General features: G+C 32.8%; 1 long non-coding RNA gene across 1 annotated transcript; it reads left to right on the forward strand.

Annotated features, from left to right (window-relative positions):
• Positions 1-9,312, forward strand: LOC144422005 (uncharacterized). The gene is made up of 3 exons (XR_013475090.1): positions 1-139; positions 2,129-2,238; positions 9,274-9,312. It is a non-coding gene; the product is annotated as an uncharacterized LOC144422005 (long non-coding RNA).
• Positions 9,313-10,845: the final 1,533 nt, after the last annotated feature.

Genomic DNA, 10,845 nt, shown 5'->3' on the forward strand with positions numbered 1-10,845 from the left:
CTCGCATAAAGTTCAGCTTTCTAAAACTCTTCTTGAAAGCGGAAAAGACAGTTTATCATAATACATCAAAAGACATGCGGAGTTATTTGTCCGATTATGCATCACTGAGAGAGGTGGATTCATCGAGTCTAAAGAGCAAGTATGTTATTAAAATCTTCTGAATCTTTCTAATTTACATTCATCACAAACAAGTTAGAATACTATATTATAAAAATCGGTGAAGAAATAAATGATAAAGAGGTGAATCCGCAACCCAATTTCTTGATTGCGGCATTATAAAATATTAAAATTAAAATATAAAACGGAAGATATCATCATGAGTTTTGTTTTAGCAGTCTCGCATCAGATTGAATACGCTTTTTAGACATTGTAAATCACAAAATTTGGTGTTATGTTAGGATTTCTTTGAAATATATACCATAATAGAAACTGAAATCTAAACACAGTAAATTGTGCACGCGATGTACTTTTGTCTATTTTGAAACTAACTACCTATGAAGCCGCATACGACTTTTTCTCGGTATGTGATGTGATATATAAAATAATTAATGCAAGATATCTAGATCGATTTTTTTTGCAATAATTTAAATTACAATCGTTCGTATTTTGTCTAAATCTTGGGATATTTCAAACGGTGAAACCTTAAAAAGAATCAGAGTGACAGGCCTGCGGCGGGGCGGATTCAGTGTTGTTACACTTGGTTTCACTGTTCTTCATTCCAAGTCCGCTGATCGAGTTTTTGAGTTGTAATGATTTTATATTGTCGTAAGACGTAAGTCGTCGCAACTGCAGGTTTCATTGAACACAATTAAGCCAATAAATACAGCATTTTAAATATTGCCGCATCCAGGGGCGCAGCCAGGATTTTTCAATGGGGGTTACGACGAAATTAAAAGAGTGCGCCAAAAGTGCAATTCACGACGACGTAATGCGTTTAATAAACTAAAATGTATGGTCGTTCACAGCGAAATTCCACAGTTACGTTGTAGCCCGTCTCTCTTTGCCTGATGGTGTTGGTGAATATTTTACAAGTCGTATTTCAAACGTCTACTATTAATTCGTAGTCAGCGGGTACCCGCATTTAGAAATAAAACATCAAAAATTCGGGAAATTCAATTTCAGAGAGAACTAAAACTCGCAGATGTCAGTAGTGTCATAATGGTTTATATGTACAAAAATACGCTCGCGTGTAGCGCCGATCAAATGCATGAAATTTAAAACTATTACTTGAAATTTATTGTTATGAAGTTGAACTTTTATTTCCATTCAATGATTATTTACTTGCGCCGTGATCCGTGGCGGGCAAAATCGTATTTTTTAATCGAGTTAATCGAATATTTTTAACGGACACCGAATAATCAGTATTGTCATTTTGAACGACATCAATGGGATGTCGGCCGCCGAAACCTCCGCCGTGACAATATTTTTTTTTTCGGATTTTACTAGAACAGTGAGGCGTTTTTTATTTCATAATTTTGTCGTAATCGAAGGCCTCAGTGAATTATTTGTCACCGCGATCGTTTTGGCGGCCGACATTCCAATTAATGTTGTTAGACTATATTAAAGCACTTTTTTATTCACTAGTAATTATTAATTATCACGGCGGATATCGTAGTTTTTATATTTCGGACATGATTGTGAGTTCACATCGGCAAAGAGGGACAACAAGTGCATTTACAACATAAATTAATTTTATTATGATTTCTGTATTCTGTGTAGGATTTCTATCACAGTTTTAAATTACGGTCCCAATTTTAGGCGAACAATATCATCATTATTGACCCCGGGGTGCGATATTTGTGGAGCGAATAGTTGGACATTTCTGTGCGTTTAATTTTAGATCATGTCGGTATTACTTTCGTGTTAAATATTAATTAAAGAATTTCGCAAATTGGTAATCACTACAATACTTACTGTTGAATGTTCACGTAACTCAACTTTGTTAAAACACTTTTTTATTGATACTAACCACATGAATAAATCGGCAATAATGGCATTTCTACGTGGTCAAAATAATATTGTTTATGTATTTTTAATATAAGCTTACCTTTGCTTTACCTCTGTTAATAAGCATTTTTTGTGATTTGTAATCCAAAACTTGATAATGAAACTATATATTCATTTTCAGTTTTCTAAATCACTGATTGAAAGGGTCATTGCATCAAACGGACATTGTTATTAGTCTGGTGCCTCACGGAGTGGGATGGAAGCCTATATAGTCCAAAGAGTAAAGAGCAAGTATGTAATCTTATAAATCTTTCAATTCATATTTTGTCAGGTATAAACTGATATATCATGTTAAATCCCGCTAGTCAGGAAGAACTGCAAATGTTCGAATTATCCTCACAAGATGTTCCGCCCAATTTTATTTATATAATTTCGTAAAGTCATATAATGCAATGTTTTCCACCAGCTAGTTCACGGAAGGTGTGCAGTTTTTAGCTGGTATGCAATAAATGTTTCTGCTTCGTTAATTCCGTATGCACAATTCTCGAAAAGACGCGGGTTATGTTTCTTTTCGGGCGTTCTCCCATCGTTCGACAAGTATCGAAGTATGCGGCAGTCCGCCAGCAATGGGGTTATAATACTAGTAATGGGGCAATTGCGGCTGCATTAATATAATTGTTCGGGTCTCATTTTATAGTATTTATTGTATTCGTACTTTATTTGTTTATTTCGTTGCCATAGCGTTTTGTTAGTTTTTCAATAGTCTAGAAGAGTAGTTTTTAACCAGGGTTCAATCGACTTTTTGTTTTTTGTTGGGGTAACAAAGGTTCGACGAGGTTCCTTCAAATTAAAACAGTTTTCTATTATGGGAATTTCTATCACATCGTCTACTAATTATGCAAATTTAAGTACAGTTCATCTCAGATATTTAAACTTACACGTTCAACAACTTATAAATTAGCGTTGCTGTTTGTATAGCGTTTCGCAGTTGTAAGTTTGTAAGTTTTAGTGAACCCGTCATCTCCACGGATGGTGCGCGCTTCGGTGTTTGTGCTTATATGATAGTGCCCTTTGATGCTTTCTGCTTATGACTTTGAAACATCTTCGATTGCTACGGCAAACCAAGGATTTTCAATCTTGAATCTTTTCATTTTCTATAACCTTGCACGAAATTATGCTTACCCTTTATAAAGTCTTAATTGGGCTCTTAATTTCAACCATCTGGTACAATGGGGTTTGGCGGGAGCTTTCAGGATCCCGCAGGGGTTTGACAGGCTCGTTAGGGTTTAGAATTTGGAAAATCTAAAGTGTATTATTTTATTTGATGTTGCCATATCGCTAGAGCAGACAGGTACAAATAGATTTGTTTAAATATATATCGATTACATATCTAATTTATCAAATTACATTTTCGGTCATTCATAAACCCAAAACTTGACATGATTCATATAGTTCACATAATGTCATAGTTCGAAAAATTATTGGTACATTCAAATTTTAACCCCCAAGCCATAATTAGATCGAAATAATTAAATATTTTTCTGAAATCAATCAATTTTTGTAAAATTTACCATCTTCGAATACCACATTGTCCCACCACAACTTTTTGTTGAATTAAGTTATTTATTCAATTCTCGATTTAATGGATTATTCAAATTTTTCCCCGCTGGGTCCGAAAAGTTCGAAACAATTTAATATTTTTGAAAAAACGTATAGTGCAATATACTAATTATTTAGGTATATTACCACAGTTGTAAATGTTTCTTTGAAAAATGAGAGATTTGATTTGAAAAAAAAATGCCTCCATTGAATTGAATGCAATAACAAATTAGTGGTTGTCCAGCTTGGGTTAGGATTCGGGTTAGGAATAATTTAAAAATTTGAAATCTGCATTCGGTGGTGTTTTTTGAAATTAATGCTTTCGTTGAATTTAATTTAATTCTGTTGTTAACTTGAATGCCCGACCCAGATTTCTTTGGTAAATTTTTATTTAAATACAAAAAATTCTGATAAATAATAATTTATTTCTAAGTCATTGTCGCGTTAATTTCTCAGCCGTACAAAAATACATTTGTGAATGCTAAATGATGTTTATTGTAAGAGTAAAACAGTAAAGATGCAAAGTAAGAATGTTAAGCTAAAAAGTTAAATAGTGGGGAAATGAAAGAAAACGTATCAATAAAAAAGCGTTGGACGTTTCCACAAATTTAAGAAAGAAATGAAATGGTCACTTCTAATTCTCTGATGAAGCGTAATAAATTGGTAGATTCGAAAGCACGCAACAAGAGAACTTTCGAATTTTCTGATTTTGTCGCAACGACACCGATCAGTTTGTTCTTCATTAGGGATTGCGAATACTTTTGCAGAGCAATGCTGTATTATATAACGATATTTTGCGAAAATCTTAAGCTATGTAATGAAGAGAGGTAAATGAACTGCAAAATTCTTGTTTCTAACACCCTTTTTTATAAAAAAATTCCTCACACTATATCTCCACCATAACAAAAACGCTTGATCAGATGTTTGAAAGCTGCACAGCAACAGATTCATATAAAAACGCAATTAACTTTTCGGATTTTGTCTCCCTTAGTGAATTCACTGGTGGTAAAAAATGTAAATCAAACAGCAGGGTTGTACAAATTATAATACAGGAGGACCAGATACAAATAACTGGGTGAAAAGTAATTACTTAGTATCCCACGAGCCAACATTGAGTTTCTCGTGGAATTTTATCGTATTTTCAACCCTAAATATTAACTTTTTAATATGCTTGTAGGAAGTAAAATGATATTTTCTGTTGTTTGCTGTCTAGTTCCGTTTTATTAGCTGAATTGTTATTTATCCGACGCTGACACTGAATATTCATAGTTTCTAATATTTGTATTGAAATGGTAAATTTTTGAACAAAAAGTTAACATGTTTTAAGCAAGCTGACAAGCTAGAAAAATCTTAGTTACACTGCACGCATGCCAGGTCATATTTATTATTCCCTCCTCGCTTAATCGTATGTTTTTATTTTAGCTGATTCTCTGCTAATAAGTGGTCATTTTGTACACGAAACTGGAAATAATAAAATACAATAATATGCAGCAATAATCGCGAAAGTCGTTCGAGTTCATTCGCGGGCCGTTTTTCCGGAGTTCCTAACATTTCAAATTTTTCATTTTGTCAAGGCTAGTTTTTCTTTTCACATTTTGTTTTGTCTCTGTACAAAATATTTCATATAGTTTTTGATTGTGATTAAATTGATGTGTTTGATTATTGCTCGATCTGTTTATCCTCGGTTTGTGCGCTTGATATTCCAACGGTTGTTGTTTCGACTCCTTTTCAGAAGGTGCACTCTGGCTGTCGGGTATCCAATGTAGTAAAAAAAATGATTTCTTGTGATTGGTTGCTAAATCAGTTGTATGCTGCACTGTTGTATACTTGACGATTACATTGGATATTCATATTTTCCAGCGCATAGAAAACAGTCCCAAACAGGCTGGCAAAGCAGAAAATATCCAAGTTACATTGCACACATGCCGAGCCATAATATTTAAGCCTTTGCCCAATCGTTTGTTCTTCTATTTTAGCTGATCCTCTGCTAATAAGTGGACATTTATAAACTCGTTTTACTACTTTAACTTGCTTTTAATTTTAATGTTGGAGAGTGTTAGAATATTTTAGAATAAAACACGTCCAACTAACTGTTAACTGAAGGCGCGTGTTGGATGTAATTGTGACAAAATCATATCAGTTTGAGCTTTTGAAAAAAAATAAAAATGCGAATTCTACCGGCTTTCATGTAGGTACATCATAAAACTCCTATTTGTAGTGCGATTGTTTTAAAATCATATTCTAAAATATGTTAACGTGACTATAAATATTAAAGAAAACAAATCTCCCAAATCAAATAAACCCTCTTTGGGTTTAGTACAAAATATAGAACGCCGTTAACATTTTAAAGAGGAAAATATGGGATACCTGTAAAGAAGAAAAATGTCTGTTCATTACATACTTCTACGAACATTTGTTTCTGTAGTTCTTTGCGTTTCATACCTTTTCATTTTTTATGTTGTCAAGACTTTATATGATAGTTTTTGATTTTACAGTTTTTTGCTCTTGGTTTAAAAAAGAACATAATATTATAGTGTGAATTTTTACACGCATTTTCTACTTGTTCTACTTGTTTCTACTACACGTCCAAATTTTAACTGAGGACAGCTAAACTAACCCAATATGATATGTTCATTTTGCAATAATATTGTCTGCCTTGAATAGTGATTTTTTAACAAATGTTCATATTACTATCGTGTATTATTTACTAGTTTTATTTTATCATTAATTGCGGTATATTGACTTTTCATTTATTCCAATTTCGGTTTGGAATGCTTGAAATGAGTGTTTTACCTTCTGCTTAAAACAAACATCAATGTCGTTATACATGCTGTCAGTGCTGGTCAAAGCTAATATAAAAGGCTTTTGGTAAAAGGTATCGGTAATATCGGCAATATTTTGGTATCGGTATTTGTATCGATATCGGTTAAATGTAGACTGATATTTTCAAAATAATTAACTTTTAATCTATTCCTGAATGTTTTAAAAAGTTGAAGGTTGAAATACTGATATAAAAATTATTTTTTGCTTGGAGTGATCGTGTTCGCGGTATTAGCCTCGTTAGGTAGGAGCAATGATGTTTCCCAACCGCGCGAATAGAAACGGGAATATGATTATGAACTGATTTTAGCCATTTATCAGCCCAACTAGCTCAACTAATTTGGCTAATTTTGCAACCTATTTTTTATATTGACAATTTTAACATACCATAAAAATTATGAAGAAATATATCGAATGTGAGTTTTTCGATGAGCAAAATACAAAATAGGACGTTGGCATGGCATAAAATTCTGCGCACACAACTCGATATATCAGTTGGATAGATTGAGTGAACATTTATTTATTTTACCACCTACAGTAGCCAAACCCGATGAGTTTTCTAACCGAACACCGATATAATTAACATCAGTGTGCAATGTATTTAAATCAAAAAACGTATCAGGATCCAAAACATTAATTTCTTTTTTTCTGAAATATGGCTTTTTCAAATCTGAAAAATTGTGTGGCATGAATAATGCTTGCAAACTGTTACTTTAACTTGTTTGGACTGCACACCTGAGATAATAATTACATAGCATGTAAATGTCGGCAATTTCTGCTTTAAAATATTAATATCGTCGTTTTATCGTTGTTGTCGGATTGGTATCGGCGACAAAAGGTATCGGTAAATCTCTCAGTTGGAATCTCTAGCATAATGTAATGGACGTTAATGTAATGTTAAAAATAGATATACACTTCATGCGTAATTGTATCAAATAATATGTTGTAAAACAATGTACTCTTGCACTGCAAACTTAAAAAACTCGTATGATATCAAATACCATCTTTTTAAGCCATCTCAAGCATGTAATAGTATGTTACACATACTACTACTAAGATTTATTTTCTCAGCAACAGACAAAGTTTAATTGTTTTCTTCCGTATATATATTTGACCCGGGGTTATTTCGAAAGTTATCGGGCATTGTACTTTCGGTGAATGACCGCTCGTATACCTTTTTCGGGGCTCCCGAAGTATGCGAACCAAGATGGCGGACATCGGAATGTAATATGTGTACTAGGTTAGGGTTAGGCCATAACTTTAGGTATAAATACTACGGGAGGCTCTTTGCTAGTCTTCGAACTGATAATAGGGCTAAAATAAGAAAATTGGAAAAAAATTATCGCCTAACCCTAACCTGTCACCCATGTTACGTTCCGATGTCCGCCATCTTGGTTCACATACTTCGGGAGCACCCTTTTTTCTTTAAGGCAATTCATCTTCTGTACGGGGGCAGAAAAGAGGCATGTTGACTTCAAAAAAATCTTGTATCGGTCTTGTCTCTTCATATTCTTGTTTGTTTATAGTTATTTCGGATCACTGCAGGTCGGATATTTAAAAGTTAATTCGCATTAGAGGTTTGTCGTTCAAGTAGTGTTAATTTAATTGCTGTAATAATCGGATTGTTTGCTTGTTATTTATTTTGGACCCTATGCAGCCGAATCTGCTGGATAATTTTGTATACCCCTTCTAAAAATTGTCATAACTGTTTGTTCAAACGTGCGAGAGCCTTCACTTTAATTTCATCGGAATGCGGTATTTCGTCGCTTTATGCCAGACGTTTTTCGAATAGCGTGTGCTATTCGCTAGACCGTGTTACGTTGAAAATGAGAGATTTTTTTTTTTTTAAAAAGTTTTGTTTTACTATCGGTGTGATCAATCCAAGCGAACCCGATTCGACAACCAGTTCTCTCAAAAAGGACAATTACATCTTCTACCAGACAAGTCTAAACCTGCTATTCTAGACGGCGTGGAACTCTAGATAATAAAGAAACAACGAACGCTTGTCGACGCGAGGAATTTCTCGCGGACGTAATCATTGTTTGTTTATTATTGTGCGTGTAATCATTTTTTAGCTTGTTTACAAGTCGAAATCGAATGCTCGTTTGCTCAAATTATTTCGTTCAAATAGGAACATTTTCATTGTATATTTTTTTGCTTTTCAAATACTTATAAGATATAAAACTCGTAAAATTGAAAATATAATTAAGAAAAATGACGCGCTACCGTGAAAACGAACAACGGACAAGCATGTATCATGCTTAAAAAGTGACGCAAAAGTTTCTTATTGGTTTTGTTTTGACTTAGTCCACGATAAGACGTTAAACTCACAATCATATTAGGGCCATATCTTCATAAGCGGTTAAATGCTTGCCCGAAAGAAAGAGGTTTTAATTAAATGATAGGGTTTATTCATATTACATAAATTAATGTTGCTATTGTTTGCATATTGTTGTCGACATACTTAGGTTGGTCGTAAACTTTAGCAACCCAATACATTATGACCAAGTATGAAAGATGTCCCAATATATTGGCATACGTGAAAAGTAGGGTTAATAGTTTTGACTTCTACATTATGCGTTTCGACCTCTACAATAATCATTTTTATCATCACACTATTTGACGTTTTTCATCACATATTATTCGTTTCTTGTACTTTGTTCATGTAGACTGGATATTTCATTGCCAGTAATGGACTTCAATCATATTCGAAGATGTGGAGTTGTTAATATCGAGAAAACTGGCAGGTTATAAGTCTTAAGGGAGTTGATGTCGCGCAGTGTCACCGCCCAACACGTTATAGGCGTCTTGTAGAGCCTCATCATACGTAATAAGTTGCTCATAATTTACTCCCTCTACTATGAAAGGACATACCGGTAATAACTAAATGTATATATATTTTCACAGGATTCTTCAATTATGGAACTTGACGAATCTTTCTGTTTTTCAAAAAAAAAAAAAATACAACTCAATTATTTGAATATAAAGAAGAGTTTTATTAAAGATAACTGAGATGTGCTAGCCAACAAATGCATCGAGTCCACACACAAGACTTCGATATAGAAAAATAGACAGTTGTTTGAGACTGTATTTCATTGCCATACGAACTTTAAGCTCGTATATATGTGCACTGATTACCAATATGTGAGAGCAAACAAATGCATTGGGCAGCACATTCATATGTCTTATATATCAAATAAGACTGCTGTTTAAAACTATACCAAAATGTCATAAAGACTGTAAAAGGATGATATGCGAAAGTTAAAACATGGGTCGACCCGTGAGGAACTATTTATGTAATTTGAATAATTGCGAAAGGATTTTTGATTGTATATTTATTAATGAATTTAATCATAGTTCAGAAAACTAAATACAATTGTTAATTGTATTCTAACACCCTGCAAGGCAATCTTGTATTTGATGTCCTGGTATGATAAGTTTAAAATAATTCTTTCGTTTTACATTATTCTTATTTTAATTACTGTTATTGTATATTATTGATTTATTAATTATATTGTCGTTTATTACTGATATTGTATATTTTTTAATAAGCTTTTTTTGTAATATGCTGTTTCCATATTTAGCTCTCTTCTCTGTCATATTCATTATTTTCGATTGTATTTTTGGAGATATTTTCAACAGGAAAACAAGATATCGTGACAACGACAAAGGAAGAAAAGTAATAACAGGGCTTGCCATCTATAGTGTTCATTTTGATTTTAGTCTACATAATATTTTTCTGAATATATTAATACTGATACCATAATGCCCGAAGTATTATGTTTATTGCTGATATTGAATATTTATTATTAAATAATAAAGCTTTTTTAGTAATATGCTGTAGCCATATTTTCCTATATGTGTTTGTCATAATCATTATTTTCTCTTCTATTTTTAAGATATTTTCAACAGGAACCAGGATATCGTGACACTGACAAAAGAAGAAAAGTATTAACAGGGCTTGCCATGGCTTTTTTGGTTTTTCATATTTTCTCTGTTATGAATAGATTTAGACCCATTCCCACCGTTAGAAATACCCGCCATTAGGATTAATAGGGTTTTTATTAGGCTTAGATATTTTTAATGGTATTCTAGATTTTCAGGCAAAGAATTATGAGGGCAATGGGAAAGTTAGGAAAAGACTGATACAAGAAAACAATGAAGAAAAAAGGAAAAGACTGACACAAGGAAAATCTACAAATTGAATGTAAATATTCTTACAATTTTTATTAGGCTTAGATATTGTTAATGTTATCTTAGATTCACAGGCAAAAAATTTTGAAGACACTGAAGAAATTTAAAAAAGCCGGAACCAGAAACAAATCTAAAATACCGGTAAATATGTTACATGTTTTTCCATCTAGTGTTCATTTTGATTTTAGTTTGATATAATATTTTTCTCATAATATTAATACTGATACAATAATGCACGTAGTATTATGTTTATTGCCGATATTGAATATTTCTTAATAATTAATA

This window comes from Styela clava, chromosome 4 (assembly GCF_964204865.1).
Source record: "Styela clava chromosome 4, kaStyClav1.hap1.2, whole genome shotgun sequence".
In the NCBI taxonomy this organism is placed as follows: domain Eukaryota; kingdom Metazoa; phylum Chordata; class Ascidiacea; order Stolidobranchia; family Styelidae; genus Styela; species Styela clava.